General features: G+C 56.2%; 1 protein-coding gene across 5 annotated transcripts in view; it reads left to right on the top strand.

The window, feature by feature from the left end:
* LINGO3 (leucine rich repeat and Ig domain containing 3) overlaps window positions 1–12,180 on the top strand; it is a 100,563-nt gene that overhangs the window by 76,187 nt on the left and 12,196 nt on the right. The window contains exon 1 of one of the 5 annotated variants that reach the window (XM_084614440.1): window positions 7,682–7,759. The exons of 3 other annotated variants lie outside the window; for them this stretch is intronic. The gene's annotated coding sequence lies outside the window, so the exon portion shown is untranslated. Of the gene's footprint in view, window positions 1–7,681; window positions 7,760–7,910; window positions 7,995–12,180 lie in introns of those variants that run through there. One more of the 5 variants, XM_084614439.1, reaches the window with a different exon arrangement.

The following is a 12,180-nucleotide window of genomic DNA, read 5'->3' as shown; positions in this document are numbered from 1 at the left end:
AAAGAGCCCATTGTTCTCAACAGGAGCAGCAGGGTGCTAACTGGTTTTGAAAATCATTGGTATCATCTATCTATCATCTATCTATCCCCATCCGCTCCCTCTATCTATCTATTTCTCTCTCTATCATCTATCCCCGTCCACTCCCTCTATCTATCTATCTGTCTATCCCCATCCACTCCCTCTATCTATCTATCTACCTATCCCCATCCACTCCCTCTATCTATCTGTCTATCCCCATCCACTCCCTCTATCTATCTATCTACCTATCCCCATCCACTCCCTCTATCTATCTATCTGTCTATCCCCATCCACTCCCTCTATCCATCTATCTATCTACCTATCCCCATCCACTCCCTCTATCTATCTATCTATCTACCTATCCCCATCCACTCCCTCTATCTATCTATCTGTCTATCCCCATCCACTCCCTCTATCTATCTGTCTGTCTATCCCCATCCACTCCCTCTATCTATCCCCGTCCACTCTCTATCTAGCTAGCTAGCTAGCTATCCCCATCCACTCCCTCTATCTATCCCCGTCCACTCCCTCTCTCTATCTATCTAGCTATCTATCCCCATCTACTCCCTCTATCTATCTGTCTATCTATCCCCATACACCCCTCTGTCTATCTATCCCCGTACACCCCTCTGTCTATCTATCCCCATCCACCTCTCTATCTATCTAGCTATCCCCACACATCCCCTCTAGCTATCTATTGCCATACACCCCCTCTTTCTTTCTATCTATCCCCATCCACCCCCTCTATCTATCTATCTATCCTCATACACAGCCCAATATCACCTACCTATCCCCATACATCCCCTCTAGCTATCTATCGCTATACACCCCCTTTCTTTCTTTCTTTCTTTCTTTCTTTCTTTCTTTCTTTCTTTCTTTCTTTCTTTCTTTTGTCTTTCTATCCCCATCCATTCCCTCTGTCTATCTATCCTCCACTCCCTCTATCTATCTAATCTATCTATCCACATACAGCCCCTCTAGCTATCCCCAGACACATCTGTCTAGCTGTCTCTCTCTGTCTCTCATATACTGTTCTGATCTCATTGTGTCTGACCCCCTCCGCTCCCCCACATTCTCCCTTCCTGCAGCATTTGGCAGCGCATCTGCCTGGGGCCTTTCACAGACATGGGCCCAGTTGGCACAACGTGGCTCCACGTGCAGCGGGCTGGAACAGGCGGTGGGCTTTGGCTCATTGCAGCAGGAGGGCAGCAGGGCGGCGTTGGGCTGGGGCTCCCGTTCTGCTGGGGGGCAGTCGCGGGGAGGGGGCTGCTCCTCCCGGCTCAGCGCCATCGGACAGCGTCCCAGGGAGCCGAGATGGACATTAAGTCAAGTACTCGGAGAGCAATAATGGCATAAAGCAGCAAAGACACCTCTGGGCTCCGGGGGCGGCATTTAACTGGGTGCATGGGGGGCAGGCAGGGAGGAGCAGATTGGGCCCTTCAGTCCATCCACCACATCCAAAGCCATCGACCATCACGCATGGGACGTGCAGTTCGGCCCCGTCTGCTCTCACCCTGACACCCCCTGCCTCAAGGGCTCAGGATTCACCCCCCCACACACAACTCTGCACTGTCACACATTGCCAGGAGAAGCCCCAAGCAGCCAAGGGGGTGGGCGGGGAAGCAGGAGTCTATGTTTTGTTTAATTAGTGTAATTAGTCTAATGTTTGCCAAGTGCTGTGGAAATAGACAGGGCTGGGGGAAGGCGGGGGGCTGGCTCCCCTGAGGAGAGAATCAGGGGCGGGCGCTTCAGGGGCGAGGCCTGACAGCTGGGGAGGAGGAGAAGGAGGGAGCCTGCAAGCGCAGGAGCAGACAAGGGGCTGGTGACAGGGGGCTGGGACAGGGGGATATGGAGCGGTGGGGGGCTGAGACGGGGGTATGAAGCGGGGGGGCTGGGACGGGGGGATATGGAGCAGCGGGGCTGGGAAGTGGGGATATGGAGTGGGGGGGGTATGGAGCAGGGGGACTGGGACAGGGCAGCTATGGAGCGGTGGGGGGCTGGGACATGGGGATATGGAGCGGGGGGGGGGCTGGGATGTAGGGAATGGAGCAGGAGGGGACAAGACTCCTGGGCACAGAGGCTGGAGGAAGGCACCAGGTTATGGAGCCAGTGAAAAGCCTCCCTGGAGCTATTCAGCAGAGTGGTGCCTCCCCCCGCAATGCCGCCCCCCCCCCGGAGCACTAGCTGATGTGCCCTTGCTCTGGCTGGCCAGATCGCCCCTGAGCGTCCCTCCCTGGGGGCCTGGGCAGCACTCACTCAGGGTGGCCCTGGAAAAGACCATCTCCCTGGCGGTGTCCCGGCCATGGCTCCTGCAAAGGGCTCATCTCGCGGGCAGAACCTCCTCCGTGGACCGGTCAGTGCAGAGTCTGGGCCGGACCGAGACGCTGCATGACGGGCAGCACGGCACGTGCCCGGCACACAACCCTTCACCTTACATCACAGGCCCAGAGGGTTTGCCACGCTGGGCCAGCCCAGGCCCCCCCTCCTGCCCCCAGCCGGGGCCCAGACCTGATGCTTCCAGAGGGAGCTGAACATAGTAACTGGGATTGTGCACAATTCCCGGGGGGGAGGGAGACGGTCTTGCTGACCCCGCTGGGCATCGCTTTAAGTGCGAGGGCCTGGTGGGCCTTGACCTTTGACTCCAGCTGGCGCAACTGGAAAGTCTGGTGTGGGCCACGGGGCACATCCAGTGCCATCACTTCCGCCCAGATTGCCCCTCGTGTGGCCTCCGATGCTCCCAAAGCCGAATGGCACCGCAGGCATGGCCGGGCAGCGGAGAGACAGGCTCCCTGGCGGTAGCCAGTGTCGCCGACAGCAGCACGCGTCCCTCTGCATTTGCTCAGGGCCACGGCCAGGCTGCTGGCCCTTCGGGCGGAGAGACTCCCCCAGACGCGGGCTTCCCTCCATCCGCCCGCACACGCTCGCCGAGAGCCTGGCGCGAGATCTGGAGCCCAGAGCTGGTCCCAGAGGTTGGGGGCCTTGAGTCGGCCCATTGTAGAGCTAGGGACCCTGCTGTGAAAATCGGATCCCACGCCCGATTCAGAGCCAGACCCGGCTGGTGAAGGGGAGGCTCCAAAAGGCTCCCTTCGAGGAAGCAGCCAGAAGTCAGGGTGCTCCTCCAAAGCACCCCCAGCCTCGGGCGCCTGTCAATTTGAGCAGCCCTGGCTCTTGCTGCTTCAGACGGGGGGAGACATACCGGGGACGTCTACACAGCACGTCTGGGCGCCTGGGTCGACTGACGGGCTCACGCTGCGGAAGTGAACGCAGCAGTGTCACTGTTCAGACGGGCTGGAGCCTGGGTGCCGAGACCCTCCCACTGCCAGGTCTGTGGGGAAAGCTGGGAGCAATGAGAGGGAAGGGGAAATGTTCTTATAGTATCTGAGCTGCTTCCAAGCCCAGAAAAGGGGGGAGGGGGGGCTTGCAGCACAGGATCGGGAGAGGGCTGTGCTTGGGGTCAAGTTTCAGGGGCGATGGGCAGCATGCTTTTGAGGCAAGGGCTTGGAACCCCCAATTTGCATGTGGGGTGAAAGTTCTGGGGCTTTGCTGTTGAAGTGGGGCAGAGGGGCAGATTGCGGTTCGGGTGCAGGTTGCGGCTGGGGCCTCAGGTCGGTGTCCAGGGCACGGGCTTGGTGTGACCACCCGCAGTCCATAGACAGGAGGCTCCCGGACTTGGGCCTGTGGTCATTGCAGAGTCGGCGGGTGGGGGGAAAGCAGAGAATCGCAACAGACACCGGGCTAGAGAAGCAGAAACGGGCGCTGCCCTGGGTCCCTCTCCCGCTAACAGGTGGAGCCTTTGCTAATCCCTCCCCCCCCTCCCCAGATACATTTTCCCCTCCTGGCTGCCAATTTAATCTGGTGGAGGGAGCGAGCAAGCAGGGTGCCCTGACAGCAGCCGCTGCAGCCTGCCTGGTATTAGCTGGAACAAAATAGGGCAGTACTGCAATCCGTGCGGGTGGGATGGGACCGGCATACATAATGAAGAGCAGCGTTGGGGGGCGGGGGTCTCTGCTTCTCAGCTGGCGATGTGCTGCATTCGTGGCGAGGATTTTCGGGAAATGTGGGAAGATTGAGCGGTACGGCCAGATGTATTGTGTCATTCCCTTTTGAAAGCAGAGGAACACAGGAGGGGGGACCCGGGGGGGGGGGGGCCCTGCAGCCATTGAGCCGTCTGCCTTTGGCACCACTAAAGCCCGGGAGAGTGAGTGATCAGGCAGGTATTAGAGGGAGGAAAGCTCCCACTTGGAAATGCCGTTGCGTGCAAAAGGCAGATGGTGATTCCCGCCTCCCAGTCCTGGGGTGGGGGGGGCACAGCAACCTAGGCGCTGATGGGTAGAAGGAGAGAATGTGAGGCCAGTGTCACCTGGGAGCCTCCGGGAGATCAGGTGGAGGAGCACAGAGAGTGCTTGCCGGGGGTTGGCATAACGAGCCGCTCCCAGGTGGCTGGGGAGGCGTCAACCCCAGCCTGCCCCATCCTTTCATTCCCCCAGGCCTCACAATGCTGCGCTCCTCCTCCCCCAGGCAGGAAAGCGCCCAGCAGAAAGCACCGTGGCTGGGGCCAGGACTGATCCCACGGGGATGGTCAGTGGCGGCGACGGGTTTCCCCACGGTCACGTTCCAGGAGCAGGATCTCACGCTGGCTGGGACTGGCCCGGAAATGCCAGCACCTTGGAACTAGAGCTGGGTGGATTTCCCAAGTGGGAGGTGGGGCTGTTGCACCCAAAGGTCTGGATCCTTCTGGGGTCTGCAGCACTCAGGGGATTTCTGCTGGGCACTGGGACTCTGGCGGTGCATGGAGATGATGAATGCGGGGGAAGGGTGGGGCTGGGGTGGTTGGTTTCAGCATTGGATGAATGGTTGGAGGTGGGATGGTTCCGTTTGGGATGCACTTAAGGTTTGGGGGATGGTTCAGTTTGGGGCAGGGTTGCCACCTGTCCAGGTTTGCCCAGGATCATCCCCTTCTTGGGGTAGCTGAGCCAGGAAATCTGCCAGGGTGCTCAGGACATCCTGCCAGCTAGCCAGTTTTATGGGCTCAGGCTCAGAGTTCCCCTAAGTTCCCCTGTCTCAGTGTCCCCGACGGGGCTTTGTATGGGAGTTGATTAACCGGGATGCAGGGCCATCCCAGCCACACACCCTCCTTCCTCCGTCCCACCTACACCCTGCCCATGCCATGTTCCAGAGTGCCCCTTCACCAAGGGTCCCCAGAGGACATAATGCCATGCCCTGCAGCCCCTATGTACCAGCCTTGCTGGCCACAGGGCAACAACAAGCAGTGCCCTTCCTTTCAGGGCAGCCACTGACATCCTCGGGTGCTCGGTAGGGTGTCATCGCTTGTGTGGCGCACAGCAGGCTCCTGAGGAGAGCCGGTCGGGAATATTTCAACCCCAAAATGTTTTTTCAGCGACAAGCGCCAGTTCGTCAAAACTGAAACCTTTTGTAGGAATGTCCTGGGTTCAAAGGTTCAGGACAGAATTTCTGGTCCAAACCAGACAGATTCTTCTTATTCGTTGAATTACCGTTGTGCCTAGATCCCCAGTCATGGAGCCGGACCCCGTCGTGCTTGGTGCAACACAAACAACAAAAAGACAGGCCCTGCCCCAAAAAGCTTCCGCAGCGAGAGACCCTACAATGACCTGCTCACTCAGGCCCTCACTTGGGATGTGCCTGGCTCAGAGTAGGGCCTTTATCCTGTTCCCCCATCCCAGGTGCGTCGCCAAACCACTGGGCTGCAGGCTGGCTCTCATTCCAGTTAGTCACCAGAAAACTTCAGAAGGTCTCGGGTTTTGTCCCGCTGCAGAACAGGGACATTTTTGAAACCTCAAAAGAAAAAAAAAATTGCGGGATGGGAACATGCTTCCCACCTGTTTCTGGTGCTGAGACCTTTGAACCTGTGGCCGGGGCTCGGGGTTTGCCTCCTGCCTGAAAGAGCACACGGCCTCTGTTAGAGATGGGGCTGAAGTCAAACCCTGACCCGAACAGAGAGAAAAGCTGGTGCCAGATCCCAGTTTTGCTGCTGGGGCCCAACTCTGCCTGTCCAGAGTATTGGAGGTCAGAGTGCGTCTTCTGCTCTTCATCCCATCTGCCCCTCCCCAGCCTCTCTCAGGAAGAAATCAGGAGAGGGAAGGGGGCAGGGGGATGCTTTGGAAAGGACGAGTGGCATTTCCAGCTATTTTTGTTTTTTAATTAACGAAGCTGCATTCCCCACTAATAGGGATTTAGCGCCAGGCCTGTCCCAGGGTGGCTGACTCCCGGCCCCGCTTAGCCCCTTGGTAACATGAGCTGTGGAATGTTCCGTCCTAAACAGAGGAAACCGGTGTTACACTTTCCATTCAGGGTCCAGCCTGAAAGGGCCCGGGGGCATATTTCAGGGACTGGGTGGCTCAGAGGCTTTGCTCAGGAGCTCCAGACCCCGTCGCGTTCCATGCAAGGCTGCTAGGTTGAATCCAGCCCCGAGCAGAAAGAGCTGGAATACCATGGTTGGCACGTGATGTGAGATGAGTTGGTAGGACGAACTCGCGGAAGCGGCTCCCTGGAGACCCATGCAGTAACAGCGGCACTAAACCAGCATACCGGAGAGCAGAATCAGGCCCAGAGTGATCAAGGTCCTGCTGAGAGCGGAGGGAGCTGTCCATGCTACATGCAACCCAGGTGTCAGGCCCCGGTACACGCTGTCAGGCCACAGGACAGCCACAAAGGTGAAAAACAACAGACCAAATGCCAGGGCTGCTTCACAGGGAGCTTGGCTGTGTCCACTGAGAAGCCAGAGGAAGGCAACTCAAAACCTAGTGAAGCCAAGGGGAGAGAAGCCATGTCTGGCCTCTGCTCTTTTCCTGACTTTCCAAAATTGTAACATTTTAACTGCTACATTTCAAGAGAGCTTCCCCGCCTCCTAGGGCCACACCCGGCTTCATCCTAGAGCATGGAACAAAACCACGGTACCGGTGCCACACACCGTCATCGGTCACGACCTTTGCAGCAGGAACCAGGCGAGAACCGCAAGCCACAGGAGCCCAGCCCCTTGCACGTCAGTCCGGGGAGATCGACACTGCACACTGCGGGAGCCAGGCTTGTGCCCTCGGTGTTTCCATGCCCACACTTGAGCCTCCACGCTGCATTGTAAACCCGGGTCTAACGTCCGTGCTAACGCGTCCGTACTGCGCTACGCCGATCTTCTGACTCAGGGCTGCGGCTCGAGCTGAGTCCACACTGCAAAATGACAGGGCTTGGGTCACCCCCCGCCCCTCCCAGCAGCCACTGTGGGCCGGCGGATCAGACTCAGAAGGAAGTGAAGCACTTACTGAATAACTGTCTGGATCCGTCTGCTGTCTCTTGTCTCATCTTGTGAGCCGTTTGGGGCAGGGACTGTCTTTCTGGTCTGAGCACGTACAGCACCTGCCACGCGAGGGTCCTGGTCCCCGACCGCAGCTCCTAGGTGTTACCATAATACACGCAATAGTGTTATTCTGTGTATGTGAGAGGACCGTGTGCTCCAGCTCCCTGCAGCCTCCCACAGACCAAAGCTTGTGTTTCAGGCGTGGACTCTGGCTAGGTTACAGCGAACCTCACTTCCTAGGGAAGCCGTCTCTGGGAAGTGCCCATGGAGTCACGGAGGCTCTGTCCAGGAAAGTGCTGGCTGGCCAGCCTGCTGATCCCACAGCTCCCTGACAGCGCTGAGCCTCTCAGGCACAGATCTCGCACTCACACACACGCACTGCCTGGGAATGAAGCGATTTGGGGCGCAAACGTGAGTGGCAAACGGCTCTTTTTTCTCACTTCATTACCCTTTTAACCGAGCACAAAGCAGCTTTAAATCCCATCTGGTCGGAAGCATTTTTTGAGGCATCTGCGGCACCGCAAGGGGGGGGGAGCACATCTGACCGCGAACAAAGCAGCCGCAGCGTCGCCAGCCTGGGGGTGATGGACTTGAAAATATTATTAGTCCTGAATGCAGCTCAGACATGGGAGGGGTGAATGCTGAGGTGAGGAGTGTATCTGGGGGGGGGGAGACGCGCCTATCGGGGGCTTGTGCGGGGGGGGGGGGTGAGTTAGTACTATGCTTGTGCACGGTGTGCCTCGGGTTTGTGTGAGTGTTTGGCAAGGGGGGACGAGTGAGCAGGTGTGTATGTGTGTGTTTACACACCCATGTCTCTGTGTGTGCTACTTCGAATGAGTCTATGGAAAGGGAAGTGTATGTGTGTGGAGGAGGGCGCTCTATGTGTGTGTGTGTTCATGTGCGTACGAGCCTCGGTGTGCGGTGGCGTGTGGGCGCCCCTGTGTATATGGCCTGTGCATGCCTGTATGTCTACCTGTGGCTAGTGGGAGGATGGAGGGGATGGCCGGCTACTAGGATCCTGCCTGTTCGGCCTACCCTGCCTGCTGCCTGCGAGACGGGTTGCATTTCCCTGGTGCATGCTGAGGAGAACGGCAAGGTGAGCTGATGTGGGCTGACAGAGAGGGTCTCCCAGACAGCCGTCAGCCTGTCACCTCCTGGAGGGGATAGTAAATCCTGTTGCTTAAAAATTCAGCAAAGGTGAGTGATCTTTATGGCAGTGGTTCTCAACCAGGGGTCTGGGGCCCCCTGTGGGGGCCGTGAGCAGGTTTCAGGGGGTCCTCCAAACAGGGCCAGCGTTAGACTCCCTGGGGCCCAGGGCAGAAATCGGAAGCCCCACCGCATAGGGCTGATGCTCGGGTCCCTGAGCCCGGCCACTCGGGCCTGAAGCCGAAGCCTGAGCAACTTAGCTTTACGGGGGCCCCTGTGGCAAGGCCCCGGGCAATTGCCCTGCTTGCTACCCCCGAATACCAGCCCGGGGTTTTATATGCAGAAAAGCAGGTGTTGTGGCACAGGTGGGCTGTGGAGTTTTTGTAACGTGTTGGGGGCAGGGAGCTCAGAAAGACAAAGTTCGGGAACCCCTGCTCTCTGGGCTAGGTAAATACAGAGACAGGGATGCTTGGGGAGAACCAACAGCCTGCTCTGTGCCACAGAAGGTTCACTCCGGCCAGGTTCGCTGATACTGTGGTGCCCTGGATTTTGCTAAGTCTGCACTGGCTGCTGAGTGGCGGTCAGGGTCGTGTCGTGCTGCGAGCTGTAAGGTAGACAAGCAGAGAGAGTGAGCGCATCCAGCAGGCAGCGATAAAATACCAGCCTGCACCTGGGGCTGAAATTCCCAGCAGACCCAAAGTTCAAGCCTCAAGAGTGGAGAGGCTAGAATGAGCTTCAGACCATGTCCCCAGCACCGGATATCGCTTTGCAGCCAACTATTTCTTTATACCTTTGGGCTGGTCTATACTACACAGGTCGACATTAGGCAGCTTGTGTCCACCTAATCATGTCAGTGTCTGCACTACAGCCGTCCTCCCACCGATGTAAGTGCCCTAGTGCACCGACATCCTAACTCCACTGCCAGGAGGGGTGTAAGACTTATGTCCATGTAGTTAGGGCAACACAGTGTCTGTGTAGACACAGCTGTTGGCTGTCTCGTCAATTTCAGGTCAGGAGAAGCCCCAGCAGCTTCCCAGGGCTCCCAGCTGGACCCCTGAAATTGAGGAGGTTTCTGGGCTCCAGGCAGAGAGCGGACAGGGGAGAAGCCCTGGGCAGGGAATGGGAAGCGGGGAGGGCAGCCCGCCAGGAGCCAGTGGGGCAGCCAGGCTCCTGGCAGGGAGCGGCCAATGGAGTTGAGAACCCAGGCTTTCAGCTCCTCACACTGCCCTTCTTAGCTAGGTGCAAGCACTCCTGGTGAGGACATGCACCACCAACCTTAGGAGGGTAGTGTGAACAGTACTTGCCTATATTAGGGCAAGGCAGAAGGTTTCGCTTTATCCTGCCCCACACACACACACACACACACACACCCCATGCTTTGATTGCATGGCTCAGTCAGCCCTGGGTCTCTCTGCCGAGTGTAATAACCAAGGGTCACAATAAACACAATCTATGCTGGTGGGTTTTACATTATAGGTACATGGCCACTGAGGCCATCTCACGAAAGGAGCAACATACGAAGTTGTTGGTGGTGGTTACATTTTTTTAAAAATTGCAGAAACTTAAGAGGTTCTGAAGTCGTTTCCCTTTTGCAGGATTCAAAACCACAGGCGTGTTTTTCATGACTTTTTTTTAATCATAAAGGTCAGAACTGGTCCTAAAAAAACCACCGTTGTTGAAATTTCTTGATTAACCAAAAACAAGCGAAAAATGTGAGTAACAGTTCTGAGAATGGTGTAGGTAAAGATGTTGATCAAATTGTTCCAGGGGGCGGGGGGGAAACATATTTAGAAAGTCAGCAGGTTTTCAGGAGGTTTTTTTTATTTTAGAAAATAAGGCAGGTTTTTTTCAGCTGCAAAACCCCTTTGCGTCCTAAAAATTTCAGCTCTAATCCTACGGTACCCATCTTTTTCTCACTGACCCAGGTGGGATGGGAATAAGAAACACTGCATATCCCATTCCCATTCACCAGTTCTAGCCAACTGGTGTATTGTCACCAGTTCACTGCAACCATGAGCAGGAGACCTGCTACACAGAGGTTATACACTGCAGTGAACTAATTAATGTTTATATGCTCTGCTGCCCCCTACTGGATGGAATCAGAAAGACACAGCTGTGTGTCATGAGCCCTACAGTGCTTCTCATGTGGGTCAAGTGGCAGAAGCCAGGGCTTGTGGAGCAGAAGCTGAAATTCTATCCCTGCTGTGACCATAAAGTGCCCAGTGACGTCCTAGGTGCCCAGGGATTTATTAAAAGATGGTGTAGATACAGCAGTACAGTAGGTAGATTCTGCTGAGGGACAGATCTGGTGTAGAGAGAACAGGAAGATGCCGCAGAGGGGCAGAGCTGCTTAGATACATATTGTAGATAGATGGCTGATAAAGGCAGAGATGCTGTTGTCTGATGGAGATCAGACATGCAGTGGAAGGGAGGCATTAGTGAGCATGTGAAGCAGATAAATACTGCAGCCAGGAAGGGAAGAGGCCAGGTGGAGAGGTGGCAGATAAACAGACCTATTCTGGGGAGCAGAGTTGAGTCTGCTGAGAGCTTCTCCTTCCACTGCTGAAATCAGCCACCTTTGGTTCCTGTGTATAATCAACGGAGGCCCCTCTTCACAGCCCAGCTGGGCGCCTGCACCTGGCATCAGAGGCTGGAGTGCTGTTTAGTGCCCCGTGATGGCGAACTGGGGACGGGGACAGGGACACATCCTAGCACAGCTGACCTGGCTGCCAGGATCCTAGGGGTTCATCGCCCATCGGGACACATCTCTGGCTCTTGTCACAGTGTCAATAATCCACATGGGATACTGAACAGCCTTAGTAAGCACTAGGGGAGAGTCCTTTGCACAGCCTCTCACAGGCATTGCCCGCAGGGGTCAGCATGCTAGTGCCACGCTAACTAACCCTGTCCATGCCCCGGAGAGGGAGGCTAGCACTGGGTCAGTCTGCAGGCACACAGACCACCCTGCTTTTCTCTAGGCTGCATGCCATGGACAGTCCAGACTTCATGGTGGCAGAGGGGATATAACTCAGACACTCCTGCTACAGAAGCGCAGGGCCCTGCCCCTTGAGCTGAAGTAGGATGTCTGGTAGCATGATAAATACTCTGACACACGGAGCCATTCTGATTCCTTCCAGCAGAGAGCAGTGGTTACGCCCATCCCAGCTCATTACAGTAACACTATACCCATTTTACAAACAGGTAAAATGAGGCACAGAGAGGGGAATGAGACTTGCCCCAGCCAGTGTCAGACCTAGGACCAGATCCCAGAAGAGCAGATTCCCAGAGCCCCGCTCTAACTCCTAGACACCCATTCACGGCTGTACCTGACAGCTGTAGAAAAGAAATTCTGTATGAAGATGTTGAGCACGGAAGCTACAATAACCCCACTTATCTGTCTGAAGTTGTATATTCAAAACCCTCAATCTCCATTGCCCTCTGGTTTGGGACTTCAGGAAATGTCAAACTTCAGGGAGTTTGAAAGCCCCATTTTGGAAGCTTGACTCCACCTCTAAAAGTTGGGGTACTCAGCTGGTCTTGCCAGGAAGCAGATGGTCCCAAACCAACCCCTCCATGAATTCGGGGGAAGCTGGATCTGATGCTGAACTTGGTGGTTTGGACCATCTCTCCCAGGGATGGCAGGCGATTGTGTAGGGCAGGAGCGAGGGGCTTTGGCAGAGCTGTGG

The sequence above is a fragment of the Lepidochelys olivacea genome, assembly GCF_965140295.1.
Source record: "Lepidochelys olivacea isolate rLepOli2 genome assembly, chromosome: 25".
Classification (NCBI taxonomy): Eukaryota; Metazoa; Chordata; order Testudines; family Cheloniidae; genus Lepidochelys; species Lepidochelys olivacea.
The sequence above is the reverse complement of the archived record's forward strand: the minus strand, read 5'-3'. Positions and strand labels throughout refer to the sequence as shown.